Below are 12,500 nucleotides of genomic sequence, written 5' to 3' on the forward strand. Positions count from 1 at the left end.
GCCACACGTCCTTGTGGACGACGTATTGGGTCATTGTGCCCAAAACCCAGACTGCGCTCATTCATTCGGCAGCAGTGCAGACTTTACAGAGGTGACTTTCCAGCGCCTAATACCCGATTGCCGAAAGCGACGTGACATAAAACAGAAGTGCAAAACAGAGCGTGAAATACAGGCTGCAAAATAAAAGTAGTTTGGCGTGCCCTGTCTCAACTACAGAGGAAGCGGCATTCTGCTGCTGTAAGATAGGCAGGAAAAGATGGGGACAAAAAGCTTACGGCACCTGGTATTCCCAGGCGGTCTCCCATCCAAGTACTAACCAGGCCCGACCCTGCTTAGCTTCCGAGATCAGACGAGATCGGGCGCGCTCAGGGTGGTGTGGCCGTAAGCCACAGCGGCTGCTGAAGACAGACCCTTTATACGTGCCAAAATAACACTGGCAGATCTGTTATTTCACATAGCAATCAACAATAATGGGGATTTTCTCTAACAGTCAACAGCAAAACTAAGAAATAACTACTCCACCCAACAAGAATTTTCCGTATGGCCTGATCAAACATTTGGCTCTGTTCCAAGTCCATTTTCGTCCGAAATTGCTCAAAACGTACATCGGTGAGCCACACGTCCTTGTGGACGACGTATTGGGTCATTGTGCCCAAAACCCAGACTGCGCTCATTCATTCGGCAGCAGTGCAGACTTTACAGAGGTGACTTTCCAGCGCCTAATACCCGATTGCCGAAAGCGACGTGACATAAAACAGAAGTGCAAAACAGAGCGTGAAATACAGGCTGCAAAATAAAAGTAGTTTTGGCGTGCCCTGTCTCAACTACAGAGGAAGCGGCATTCTGCTGCTGTAAGATAGGCAGGAAAAGATGGGGACAAAAAGCTTACGGCACCTGGTATTCCCAGGCGGTCTCCCATCCAAGTACTAACCAGGCCCGACCCTGCTTAGCTTCCGAGATCAGACGAGATCGGGCGCGCTCAGGGTGGTGTGGCCGTAAGCCACAGCGGCTGCTGAAGACAGACCCTTTATACGTGCCAAAATAACACTGGCAGATCTGTTATTTCACATAGCAATCAACAATAATGGGGATTTTCTCTAACAGTCAACAGCAAAACTAAGAAATAACTACTCCACCCAACAAGAATTTTCCGTATGGCCTGATCAAACATTTGGCTCTGTTCCAAGTCCATTTTCGTCCGAAATTGCTCAAAACGTACATCGGTGAGCCACACGTCCTTGTGGACGACGTATTGGGTCATTGTGCCCAAAACCCAGACTGCGCTCATTCATTCGGCAGCAGTGCAGACTTTACAGAGGTGACTTTCCAGCGCCTAATACCCGATTGCCGAAAGCGACGTGACATAAAACAGAAGTGCAAAACAGAGCGTGAAATACAGGCTGCAAAATAAAAGTAGTTTGGGCGTGCCCTGTCTCAACTACAGAGGAAGCGGCATTCTGCTGCTGTAAGATAGGCAGGAAAAGATGGGGACAAAAAGCTTACGGCACCTGGTATTCCCAGGCGGTCTCCCATCCAAGTACTAACCAGGCCCGACCCTGCTTAGCTTCCGAGATCAGACGAGATCGGGCGCGCTCAGGGTGGTGTGGCCGTAAGCCACAGCGGCTGCTGAAGACAGACCCTTTATACGTGCCAAAATAACACTGGCAGATCTGTTATTTCACATAGCAATCAACAATAATGGGGATTTTCTCTAACAGTCAACAGCAAAACTAAGAAATAACTACTCCACCCAACAAGAATTTTCCGTATGGCCTGATCAAACATTTGGCTCTGTTCCAAGTCCATTTTCGTCCGAAATTGCTCAAAACGTACATCGGTGAGCCACACGTCCTTGTGGACGACGTATTGGGTCATTGTGCCCAAAACCCAGACTGCGCTCATTCATTCGGCAGCAGTGCAGACTTTACAGAGGTGACTTTCCAGCGCCTAATACCCGATTGCCGAAAGCGACGTGACATAAAACAGAAGTGCAAAACAGAGCGTGAAATACAGGCTGCAAAATAAAAGTAGTTTGGGTGCCCTGTCTCAACTACAGAGGAAGCGGCATTCTGCTGCTGTAAGATAGGCAGGAAAAGATGGGGACAAAAAGCTTACGGCACCTGGTATTCCCAGGCGGTCTCCCATCCAAGTACTAACCAGGCCCGACCCTGCTTAGCTTCCGAGATCAGACGAGATCGGGCGCGCTCAGGGTGGTGTGGCCGTAAGCCACAGCGGCTGCTGAAGACAGACCCTTTATACGTGCCAAAATAACACTGGCAGATCTGTTATTTCACATAGCAATCAACAATAATGGGGATTTTCTCTAACAGTCAACAGCAAAACTAAGAAATAACTACTCCACCCAACAAGAATTTTCCGTATGGCCTGATCAAACATTTGGCTCTGTTCCAAGTCCATTTTCGTCCGAAATTGCTCAAAACGTACATCGGTGAGCCACACGTCCTTGTGGACGACGTATTGGGTCATTGTGCCCAAAACCCAGACTGCGCTCATTCATTCGGCAGCAGTGCAGACTTTACAGAGGTGACTTTCCAGCGCCTAATACCCGATTGCCGAAAGCGACGTGACATAAAACAGAAGTGCAAAACAGAGCGTGAAATACAGGCTGCAAAATAAAAGTAGTTTTGGCGTGCCCTGTCTCAACTACAGAGGAAGCGGCATTCTGCTGCTGTAAGATAGGCAGGAAAAGATGGGGACAAAAAGCTTACGGCACCTGGTATTCCCAGGCGGTCTCCCATCCAAGTACTAACCAGGCCCGACCCTGCTTAGCTTCCGAGATCAGACGAGATCGGGCGCGCTCAGGGTGGTGTGGCCGTAAGCCACAGCGGCTGCTGAAGACAGACCCTTTATACGTGCCAAAATAACACTGGCAGATCTGTTATTTCACATAGCAATCAACAATAATGGGGATTTTCTCTAACAGTCAACAGCAAAACTAAGAAATAACTACTCCACCCAACAAGAATTTTCCGTATGGCCTGATCAAACATTTGGCTCTGTTCCAAGTCCATTTTCGTCCGAAATTGCTCAAAACGTACATCGGTGAGCCACACGTCCTTGTGGACGACGTATTGGGTCATTGTGCCCAAAACCCAGACTGCGCTCATTCATTCGGCAGCAGTGCAGACTTTACAGAGGTGACTTTCCAGCGCCTAATACCCGATTGCCGAAAGCGACGTGACATAAAACAGAAGTGCAAAACAGAGCGTGAAATACAGGCTGCAAAATAAAAGTAGTTTTGGCGTGCCCTGTCTCAACTACAGAGGAAGCGGCATTCTGCTGCTGTAAGATAGGCAGGAAAAGATGGGGACAAAAAGCTTACGGCACCTGGTATTCCCAGGCGGTCTCCCATCCAAGTACTAACCAGGCCCGACCCTGCTTAGCTTCCGAGATCAGACGAGATCGGGCGCGCTCAGGGTGGTGTGGCCGTAAGCCACAGCGGCTGCTGAAGACAGACCCTTTATACGTGCCAAAATAACACTGGCAGATCTGTTATTTCACATAGCAATCAACAATAATGGGGATTTTCTCTAACAGTCAACAGCAAAACTAAGAAATAACTACTCCACCCAACAAGAATTTTCCGTATGGCCTGATCAAACATTTGGCTCTGTTCCAAGTCCATTTTCGTCCGAAATTGCTCAAAACGTACATCGGTGAGCCACACGTCCTTGTGGACGACGTATTGGGTCATTGTGCCCAAAACCCAGACTGCGCTCATTCATTCGGCAGCAGTGCAGACTTTACAGAGGTGACTTTCCAGCGCCTAATACCCGATTGCCGAAAGCGACGTGACATAAAACAGAAGTGCAAAACAGAGCGTGAAATACAGGCTGCAAAATAAAAGTAGTTTGGCGTGCCCTGTCTCAACTACAGAGGAAGCGGCATTCTGCTGCTGTAAGATAGGCAGGAAAAGATGGGGACAAAAAGCTTACGGCACCTGGTATTCCCAGGCGGTCTCCCATCCAAGTACTAACCAGGCCCGACCCTGCTTAGCTTCCGAGATCAGACGAGATCGGGCGCGCTCAGGGTGGTGTGGCCGTAAGCCACAGCGGCTGCTGAAGACAGACCCTTTATACGTGCCAAAATAACACTGGCAGATCTGTTATTTCACATAGCAATCAACAATAATGGGGATTTTCTCTAACAGTCAACAGCAAAACTAAGAAATAACTACTCCACCCAACAAGAATTTTCCGTATGGCCTGATCAAACATTTGGCTCTGTTCCAAGTCCATTTTCGTCCGAAATTGCTCAAAACGTACATCGGTGAGCCACACGTCCTTGTGGACGACGTATTGGGTCATTGTGCCCAAAACCCAGACTGCGCTCATTCATTCGGCAGCAGTGCAGACTTTACAGAGGTGACTTTCCAGCGCCTAATACCCGATTGCCGAAAGCGACGTGACATAAAACAGAAGTGCAAAACAGAGCGTGAAATACAGGCTGCAAAATAAAAGTAGTTTTGGCGTGCCCTGTCTCAACTACAGAGGAAGCGGCATTCTGCTGCTGTAAGATAGGCAGGAAAAGATGGGGACAAAAAGCTTACGGCACCTGGTATTCCCAGGCGGTCTCCCATCCAAGTACTAACCAGGCCCGACCCTGCTTAGCTTCCGAGATCAGACGAGATCGGGCGCGCTCAGGGTGGTGTGGCCGTAAGCCACAGCGGCTGCTGAAGACAGACCCTTTATACGTGCCAAAATAACACTGGCAGATCTGTTATTTCACATAGCAATCAACAATAATGGGGATTTTCTCTAACAGTCAACAGCAAAACTAAGAAATAACTACTCCACCCAACAAGAATTTTCCGTATGGCCTGATCAAACATTTGGCTCTGTTCCAAGTCCATTTTCGTCCGAAATTGCTCAAAACGTACATCGGTGAGCCACACGTCCTTGTGGACGACGTATTGGGTCATTGTGCCCAAAACCCAGACTGCGCTCATTCATTCGGCAGCAGTGCAGACTTTACAGAGGTGACTTTCCAGCGCCTAATACCCGATTGCCGAAAGCGACGTGACATAAAACAGAAGTGCAAAACAGAGCGTGAAATACAGGCTGCAAAATAAAAGTAGTTTGGCGTGCCCTGTCTCAACTACAGAGGAAGCGGCATTCTGCTGCTGTAAGATAGGCAGGAAAAGATGGGGACAAAAAGCTTACGGCACCTGGTATTCCCAGGCGGTCTCCCATCCAAGTACTAACCAGGCCCGACCCTGCTTAGCTTCCGAGATCAGACGAGATCGGGCGCGCTCAGGGTGGTGTGGCCGTAAGCCACAGCGGCTGCTGAAGACAGACCCTTTATACGTGCCAAAATAACACTGGCAGATCTGTTATTTCACATAGCAATCAACAATAATGGGGATTTTCTCTAACAGTCAACAGCAAAACTAAGAAATAACTACTCCACCCAACAAGAATTTTCCGTATGGCCTGATCAAACATTTGGCTCTGTTCCAAGTCCATTTTCGTCCGAAATTGCTCAAAACGTACATCGGTGAGCCACACGTCCTTGTGGACGACGTATTGGGTCATTGTGCCCAAAACCCAGACTGCGCTCATTCATTCGGCAGCAGTGCAGACTTTACAGAGGTGACTTTCCAGCGCCTAATACCCGATTGCCGAAAGCGACGTGACATAAAACAGAAGTGCAAAACAGAGCGTGAAATACAGGCTGCAAAATAAAAGTAGTTTGGCGTGCCCTGTCTCAACTACAGAGGAAGCGGCATTCTGCTGCTGTAAGATAGGCAGGAAAAGATGGGGACAAAAAGCTTACGGCACCTGGTATTCCCAGGCGGTCTCCCATCCAAGTACTAACCAGGCCCGACCCTGCTTAGCTTCCGAGATCAGACGAGATCGGGCGCGCTCAGGGTGGTGTGGCCGTAAGCCACAGCGGCTGCTGAAGACAGACCCTTTATACGTGCCAAAATAACACTGGCAGATCTGTTATTTCACATAGCAATCAACAATAATGGGGATTTTCTCTAACAGTCAACAGCAAAACTAAGAAATAACTACTCCACCCAACAAGAATTTTCCGTATGGCCTGATCAAACATTTGGCTCTGTTCCAAGTCCATTTTCGTCCGAAATTGCTCAAAACGTACATCGGTGAGCCACACGTCCTTGTGGACGACGTATTGGGTCATTGTGCCCAAAACCCAGACTGCGCTCATTCATTCGGCAGCAGTGCAGACTTTACAGAGGTGACTTTCCAGCGCCTAATACCCGATTGCCGAAAGCGACGTGACATAAAACAGAAGTGCAAAACAGAGCGTGAAATACAGGCTGCAAAATAAAAGTAGTTTTGGCGTGCCCTGTCTCAACTACAGAGGAAGCGGCATTCTGCTGCTGTAAGATAGGCAGGAAAAGATGGGGACAAAAAGCTTACGGCACCTGGTATTCCCAGGCGGTCTCCCATCCAAGTACTAACCAGGCCCGACCCTGCTTAGCTTCCGAGATCAGACGAGATCGGGCGCGCTCAGGGTGGTGTGGCCGTAAGCCACAGCGGCTGCTGAAGACAGACCCTTTATACGTGCCAAAATAACACTGGCAGATCTGTTATTTCACATAGCAATCAACAATAATGGGGATTTTCTCTAACAGTCAACAGCAAAACTAAGAAATAACTACTCCACCCAACAAGAATTTTCCGTATGGCCTGATCAAACATTTGGCTCTGTTCCAAGTCCATTTTCGTCCGAAATTGCTCAAAACGTACATCGGTGAGCCACACGTCCTTGTGGACGACGTATTGGGTCATTGTGCCCAAAACCCAGACTGCGCTCATTCATTCGGCAGCAGTGCAGACTTTACAGAGGTGACTTTCCAGCGCCTAATACCCGATTGCCGAAAGCGACGTGACATAAAACAGAAGTGCAAAACAGAGCGTGAAATACAGGCTGCAAAATAAAAGTAGTTTTGGCGTGCCCTGTCTCAACTACAGAGGAAGCGGCATTCTGCTGCTGTAAGATAGGCAGGAAAAGATGGGGACAAAAAGCTTACGGCACCTGGTATTCCCAGGCGGTCTCCCATCCAAGTACTAACCAGGCCCGACCCTGCTTAGCTTCCGAGATCAGACGAGATCGGGCGCGCTCAGGGTGGTGTGGCCGTAAGCCACAGCGGCTGCTGAAGACAGACCCTTTATACGTGCCAAAATAACACTGGCAGATCTGTTATTTCACATAGCAATCAACAATAATGGGGATTTTCTCTAACAGTCAACAGCAAAACTAAGAAATAACTACTCCACCCAACAAGAATTTTCCGTATGGCCTGATCAAACATTTGGCTCTGTTCCAAGTCCATTTTCGTCCGAAATTGCTCAAAACGTACATCGGTGAGCCACACGTCCTTGTGGACGACGTATTGGGTCATTGTGCCCAAAACCCAGACTGCGCTCATTCATTCGGCAGCAGTGCAGACTTTACAGAGGTGACTTTCCAGCGCCTAATACCCGATTGCCGAAAGCGACGTGACATAAAACAGAAGTGCAAAACAGAGCGTGAAATACAGGCTGCAAAATAAAAGTAGTTTTGGCGTGCCCTGTCTCAACTACAGAGGAAGCGGCATTCTGCTGCTGTAAGATAGGCAGGAAAAGATGGGGACAAAAAGCTTACGGCACCTGGTATTCCCAGGCGGTCTCCCATCCAAGTACTAACCAGGCCCGACCCTGCTTAGCTTCCGAGATCAGACGAGATCGGGCGCGCTCAGGGTGGTGTGGCCGTAAGCCACAGCGGCTGCTGAAGACAGACCCTTTATACGTGCCAAAATAACACTGGCAGATCTGTTATTTCACATAGCAATCAACAATAATGGGGATTTTCTCTAACAGTCAACAGCAAAACTAAGAAATAACTACTCCACCCAACAAGAATTTTCCGTATGGCCTGATCAAACATTTGGCTCTGTTCCAAGTCCATTTTCGTCCGAAATTGCTCAAAACGTACATCGGTGAGCCACACGTCCTTGTGGACGACGTATTGGGTCATTGTGCCCAAAACCCAGACTGCGCTCATTCATTCGGCAGCAGTGCAGACTTTACAGAGGTGACTTTCCAGCGCCTAATACCCGATTGCCGAAAGCGACGTGACATAAAACAGAAGTGCAAAACAGAGCGTGAAATACAGGCTGCAAAATAAAAGTAGTTTTGGCGTGCCCTGTCTCAACTACAGAGGAAGCGGCATTCTGCTGCTGTAAGATAGGCAGGAAAAGATGGGGACAAAAAGCTTACGGCACCTGGTATTCCCAGGCGGTCTCCCATCCAAGTACTAACCAGGCCCGACCCTGCTTAGCTTCCGAGATCAGACGAGATCGGGCGCGCTCAGGGTGGTGTGGCCGTAAGCCACAGCGGCTGCTGAAGACAGACCCTTTATACGTGCCAAAATAACACTGGCAGATCTGTTATTTCACATAGCAATCAACAATAATGGGGATTTTCTCTAACAGTCAACAGCAAAACTAAGAAATAACTACTCCACCCAACAAGAATTTTCCGTATGGCCTGATCAAACATTTGGCTCTGTTCCAAGTCCATTTTCGTCCGAAATTGCTCAAAACGTACATCGGTGAGCCACACGTCCTTGTGGACGACGTATTGGGTCATTGTGCCCAAAACCCAGACTGCGCTCATTCATTCGGCAGCAGTGCAGACTTTACAGAGGTGACTTTCCAGCGCCTAATACCCGATTGCCGAAAGCGACGTGACATAAAACAGAAGTGCAAAACAGAGCGTGAAATACAGGCTGCAAAATAAAAGTAGTTTTGGCGTGCCCTGTCTCAACTACAGAGGAAGCGGCATTCTGCTGCTGTAAGATAGGCAGGAAAAGATGGGGACAAAAAGCTTACGGCACCTGGTATTCCCAGGCGGTCTCCCATCCAAGTACTAACCAGGCCCGACCCTGCTTAGCTTCCGAGATCAGACGAGATCGGGCGCGCTCAGGGTGGTGTGGCCGTAAGCCACAGCGGCTGCTGAAGACAGACCCTTTATACGTGCCAAAATAACACTGGCAGATCTGTTATTTCACATAGCAATCAACAATAATGGGGATTTTCTCTAACAGTCAACAGCAAAACTAAGAAATAACTACTCCACCCAACAAGAATTTTCCGTATGGCCTGATCAAACATTTGGCTCTGTTCCAAGTCCATTTTCGTCCGAAATTGCTCAAAACGTACATCGGTGAGCCACACGTCCTTGTGGACGACGTATTGGGTCATTGTGCCCAAAACCCAGACTGCGCTCATTCATTCGGCAGCAGTGCAGACTTTACAGAGGTGACTTTCCAGCGCCTAATACCCGATTGCCGAAAGCGACGTGACATAAAACAGAAGTGCAAAACAGAGCGTGAAATACAGGCTGCAAAATAAAAGTAGTTTTGGCGTGCCCTGTCTCAACTACAGAGGAAGCGGCATTCTGCTGCTGTAAGATAGGCAGGAAAAGATGGGGACAAAAAGCTTACGGCACCTGGTATTCCCAGGCGGTCTCCCATCCAAGTACTAACCAGGCCCGACCCTGCTTAGCTTCCGAGATCAGACGAGATCGGGCGCGCTCAGGGTGGTGTGGCCGTAAGCCACAGCGGCTGCTGAAGACAGACCCTTTATACGTGCCAAAATAACACTGGCAGATCTGTTATTTCACATAGCAATCAACAATAATGGGGATTTTCTCTAACAGTCAACAGCAAAACTAAGAAATAACTACTCCACCCAACAAGAATTTTCCGTATGGCCTGATCAAACATTTGGCTCTGTTCCAAGTCCATTTTCGTCCGAAATTGCTCAAAACGTACATCGGTGAGCCACACGTCCTTGTGGACGACGTATTGGGTCATTGTGCCCAAAACCCAGACTGCGCTCATTCATTCGGCAGCAGTGCAGACTTTACAGAGGTGACTTTCCAGCGCCTAATACCCGATTGCCGAAAGCGACGTGACATAAAACAGAAGTGCAAAACAGAGCGTGAAATACAGGCTGCAAAATAAAAGTAGTTTTGGCGTGCCCTGTCTCAACTACAGAGGAAGCGGCATTCTGCTGCTGTAAGATAGGCAGGAAAAGATGGGGACAAAAAGCTTACGGCACCTGGTATTCCCAGGCGGTCTCCCATCCAAGTACTAACCAGGCCCGACCCTGCTTAGCTTCCGAGATCAGACGAGATCGGGCGCGCTCAGGGTGGTGTGGCCGTAAGCCACAGCGGCTGCTGAAGACAGACCCTTTATACGTGCCAAAATAACACTGGCAGATCTGTTATTTCACATAGCAATCAACAATAATGGGGATTTTCTCTAACAGTCAACAGCAAAACTAAGAAATAACTACTCCACCCAACAAGAATTTTCCGTATGGCCTGATCAAACATTTGGCTCTGTTCCAAGTCCATTTTCGTCCGAAATTGCTCAAAACGTACATCGGTGAGCCACACGTCCTTGTGGACGACGTATTGGGTCATTGTGCCCAAAACCCAGACTGCGCTCATTCATTCGGCAGCAGTGCAGACTTTACAGAGGTGACTTTCCAGCGCCTAATACCCGATTGCCGAAAGCGACGTGACATAAAACAGAAGTGCAAAACAGAGCGTGAAATACAGGCTGCAAAATAAAAGTAGTTTTGGCGTGCCCTGTCTCAACTACAGAGGAAGCGGCATTCTGCTGCTGTAAGATAGGCAGGAAAAGATGGGGACAAAAAGCTTACGGCACCTGGTATTCCCAGGCGGTCTCCCATCCAAGTACTAACCAGGCCCGACCCTGCTTAGCTTCCGAGATCAGACGAGATCGGGCGCGCTCAGGGTGGTGTGGCCGTAAGCCACAGCGGCTGCTGAAGACAGACCCTTTATACGTGCCAAAATAACACTGGCAGATCTGTTATTTCACATAGCAATCAACAATAATGGGGATTTTCTCTAACAGTCAACAGCAAAACTAAGAAATAACTACTCCACCCAACAAGAATTTTCCGTATGGCCTGATCAAACATTTGGCTCTGTTCCAAGTCCATTTTCGTCCGAAATTGCTCAAAACGTACATCGGTGAGCCACACGTCCTTGTGGACGACGTATTGGGTCATTGTGCCCAAAACCCAGACTGCGCTCATTCATTCGGCAGCAGTGCAGACTTTACAGAGGTGACTTTCCAGCGCCTAATACCCGATTGCCGAAAGCGACGTGACATAAAACAGAAGTGCAAAACAGAGCGTGAAATACAGGCTGCAAAATAAAAGTAGTTTTGGCGTGCCCTGTCTCAACTACAGAGGAAGCGGCATTCTGCTGCTGTAAGATAGGCAGGAAAAGATGGGGACAAAAAGCTTACGGCACCTGGTATTCCCAGGCGGTCTCCCATCCAAGTACTAACCAGGCCCGACCCTGCTTAGCTTCCGAGATCAGACGAGATCGGCGCGCTCAGGGTGGTGTGGCCGTAAGCCACAGCGGCTGCTGAAGACAGACCCTTTATACGTGCCAAAATAACACTGGCAGATCTGTTATTTCACATAGCAATCAACAATAATGGGGATTTTCTCTAACAGTCAACAGCAAAACTAAGAAATAACTACTCCACCCAACAAGAATTTTCCGTATGGCCTGATCAAACATTTGGCTCTGTTCCAAGTCCATTTTCGTCCGAAATTGCTCAAAACGTACATCGGTGAGCCACACGTCCTTGTGGACGACGTATTGGGTCATTGTGCCCAAAACCCAGACTGCGCTCATTCATTCGGCAGCAGTGCAGACTTTACAGAGGTGACTTTCCAGCGCCTAATACCCGATTGCCGAAAGCGACGTGACATAAAACAGAAGTGCAAAACAGAGCGTGAAATACAGGCTGCAAAATAAAAGTAGTTTGGGGCGTGCCCTGTCTCAACTACAGAGGAAGCGGCATTCTGCTGCTGTAAGATAGGCAGGAAAAGATGGGGACAAAAGCTTACGGCACCTGGTATTCCCAGGCGGTCTCCCATCCAAGTACTAACCAGGCCCGACCCTGCTTAGCTTCCGAGATCAGACGAGATCGGGCGCGCTCAGGGTGGTGTGGCCGTAAGCCACAGCGGCTGCTGAAGACAGACCCTTTATACGTGCCAAAATAACACTGGCAGATCTGTTATTTCACATAGCAATCAACAATAATGGGGATTTTCTCTAACAGTCAACAGCAAAACTAAGAAATAACTACTCCACCCAACAAGAATTTTCCGTATGGCCTGATCAAACATTTGGCTCTGTTCCAAGTCCATTTTCGTCCGAAATTGCTCAAAACGTACATCGGTGAGCCACACGTCCTTGTGGACGACGTATTGGGTCATTGTGCCCAAAACCCAGACTGCGCTCATTCATTCGGCAGCAGTGCAGACTTTACAGAGGTGACTTTCCAGCGCCTAATACCCGATTGCCGAAAGCGACGTGACATAAAACAGAAGTGCAAAACAGAGCGTGAAATACAGGCTGCAAAATAAAAGTAGTTTGGGCGTGCCCTGTCTCAACTACAGAGGAAGCGGC

At 48.6% G+C, this 12,500-nt stretch overlaps 20 non-coding genes across 20 annotated transcripts; all 20 read right to left on the reverse strand.

Moving 5' to 3' along the window:
• Positions 1-268: 268 nt before the first annotated feature.
• On the reverse strand, positions 269-387 carry LOC127140983 (5S ribosomal RNA). The gene has a single exon (XR_007811503.1). It is a non-coding gene; the product is annotated as a 5S ribosomal RNA (ribosomal RNA).
• A 495-nt stretch (positions 388-882) lies between these two features.
• Positions 883-1,001, reverse strand: LOC127140994 (5S ribosomal RNA). Its single transcript, XR_007811517.1, has one exon. It is a non-coding gene; the product is annotated as a 5S ribosomal RNA (ribosomal RNA).
• Positions 1,002-1,496: 495 nt separating this feature from the next.
• LOC127141005 (5S ribosomal RNA) lies at positions 1,497-1,615 on the reverse strand. Its single transcript, XR_007811530.1, has one exon. It is a non-coding gene; the product is annotated as a 5S ribosomal RNA (ribosomal RNA).
• Positions 1,616-2,108: 493 nt separating this feature from the next.
• LOC127141013 (5S ribosomal RNA) lies at positions 2,109-2,227 on the reverse strand. The gene has a single exon (XR_007811537.1). It is a non-coding gene; the product is annotated as a 5S ribosomal RNA (ribosomal RNA).
• A 495-nt stretch (positions 2,228-2,722) lies between these two features.
• On the reverse strand, positions 2,723-2,841 carry LOC127141014 (5S ribosomal RNA). The gene has a single exon (XR_007811539.1). It is a non-coding gene; the product is annotated as a 5S ribosomal RNA (ribosomal RNA).
• A 495-nt stretch (positions 2,842-3,336) lies between these two features.
• LOC127140984 (5S ribosomal RNA) lies at positions 3,337-3,455 on the reverse strand. Its single transcript, XR_007811505.1, has one exon. It is a non-coding gene; the product is annotated as a 5S ribosomal RNA (ribosomal RNA).
• A 494-nt stretch (positions 3,456-3,949) lies between these two features.
• On the reverse strand, positions 3,950-4,068 carry LOC127140985 (5S ribosomal RNA). Its single transcript, XR_007811506.1, has one exon. It is a non-coding gene; the product is annotated as a 5S ribosomal RNA (ribosomal RNA).
• Positions 4,069-4,563: 495 nt separating this feature from the next.
• On the reverse strand, positions 4,564-4,682 carry LOC127140986 (5S ribosomal RNA). The gene has a single exon (XR_007811507.1). It is a non-coding gene; the product is annotated as a 5S ribosomal RNA (ribosomal RNA).
• Positions 4,683-5,176: 494 nt separating this feature from the next.
• On the reverse strand, positions 5,177-5,295 carry LOC127140987 (5S ribosomal RNA). The gene has a single exon (XR_007811508.1). It is a non-coding gene; the product is annotated as a 5S ribosomal RNA (ribosomal RNA).
• Positions 5,296-5,789: 494 nt separating this feature from the next.
• LOC127140988 (5S ribosomal RNA) lies at positions 5,790-5,908 on the reverse strand. Its single transcript, XR_007811509.1, has one exon. It is a non-coding gene; the product is annotated as a 5S ribosomal RNA (ribosomal RNA).
• A 495-nt stretch (positions 5,909-6,403) lies between these two features.
• On the reverse strand, positions 6,404-6,522 carry LOC127140989 (5S ribosomal RNA). Its single transcript, XR_007811511.1, has one exon. It is a non-coding gene; the product is annotated as a 5S ribosomal RNA (ribosomal RNA).
• A 495-nt stretch (positions 6,523-7,017) lies between these two features.
• On the reverse strand, positions 7,018-7,136 carry LOC127140990 (5S ribosomal RNA). Its single transcript, XR_007811512.1, has one exon. It is a non-coding gene; the product is annotated as a 5S ribosomal RNA (ribosomal RNA).
• Positions 7,137-7,631: 495 nt separating this feature from the next.
• On the reverse strand, positions 7,632-7,750 carry LOC127140991 (5S ribosomal RNA). The gene has a single exon (XR_007811513.1). It is a non-coding gene; the product is annotated as a 5S ribosomal RNA (ribosomal RNA).
• A 495-nt stretch (positions 7,751-8,245) lies between these two features.
• LOC127140992 (5S ribosomal RNA) lies at positions 8,246-8,364 on the reverse strand. Its single transcript, XR_007811514.1, has one exon. It is a non-coding gene; the product is annotated as a 5S ribosomal RNA (ribosomal RNA).
• Positions 8,365-8,859: 495 nt separating this feature from the next.
• On the reverse strand, positions 8,860-8,978 carry LOC127140993 (5S ribosomal RNA). Its single transcript, XR_007811515.1, has one exon. It is a non-coding gene; the product is annotated as a 5S ribosomal RNA (ribosomal RNA).
• A 495-nt stretch (positions 8,979-9,473) lies between these two features.
• Positions 9,474-9,592, reverse strand: LOC127140995 (5S ribosomal RNA). The gene has a single exon (XR_007811518.1). It is a non-coding gene; the product is annotated as a 5S ribosomal RNA (ribosomal RNA).
• A 495-nt stretch (positions 9,593-10,087) lies between these two features.
• Positions 10,088-10,206, reverse strand: LOC127140996 (5S ribosomal RNA). The gene has a single exon (XR_007811519.1). It is a non-coding gene; the product is annotated as a 5S ribosomal RNA (ribosomal RNA).
• Positions 10,207-10,701: 495 nt separating this feature from the next.
• On the reverse strand, positions 10,702-10,820 carry LOC127140997 (5S ribosomal RNA). Its single transcript, XR_007811520.1, has one exon. It is a non-coding gene; the product is annotated as a 5S ribosomal RNA (ribosomal RNA).
• A 495-nt stretch (positions 10,821-11,315) lies between these two features.
• On the reverse strand, positions 11,316-11,433 carry LOC127141007 (5S ribosomal RNA). The gene has a single exon (XR_007811532.1). It is a non-coding gene; the product is annotated as a 5S ribosomal RNA (ribosomal RNA).
• A 495-nt stretch (positions 11,434-11,928) lies between these two features.
• On the reverse strand, positions 11,929-12,047 carry LOC127140998 (5S ribosomal RNA). The gene has a single exon (XR_007811521.1). It is a non-coding gene; the product is annotated as a 5S ribosomal RNA (ribosomal RNA).
• Between the last annotated feature and the right edge of the window lie 453 nt (positions 12,048-12,500).

The sequence above is a fragment of the Lates calcarifer genome, unplaced genomic scaffold (assembly GCF_001640805.2).
Source record: "Lates calcarifer isolate ASB-BC8 unplaced genomic scaffold, TLL_Latcal_v3 _unitig_5606_quiver_2561, whole genome shotgun sequence".
Classification (NCBI taxonomy): Eukaryota; Metazoa; Chordata; class Actinopteri; family Centropomidae; genus Lates; species Lates calcarifer.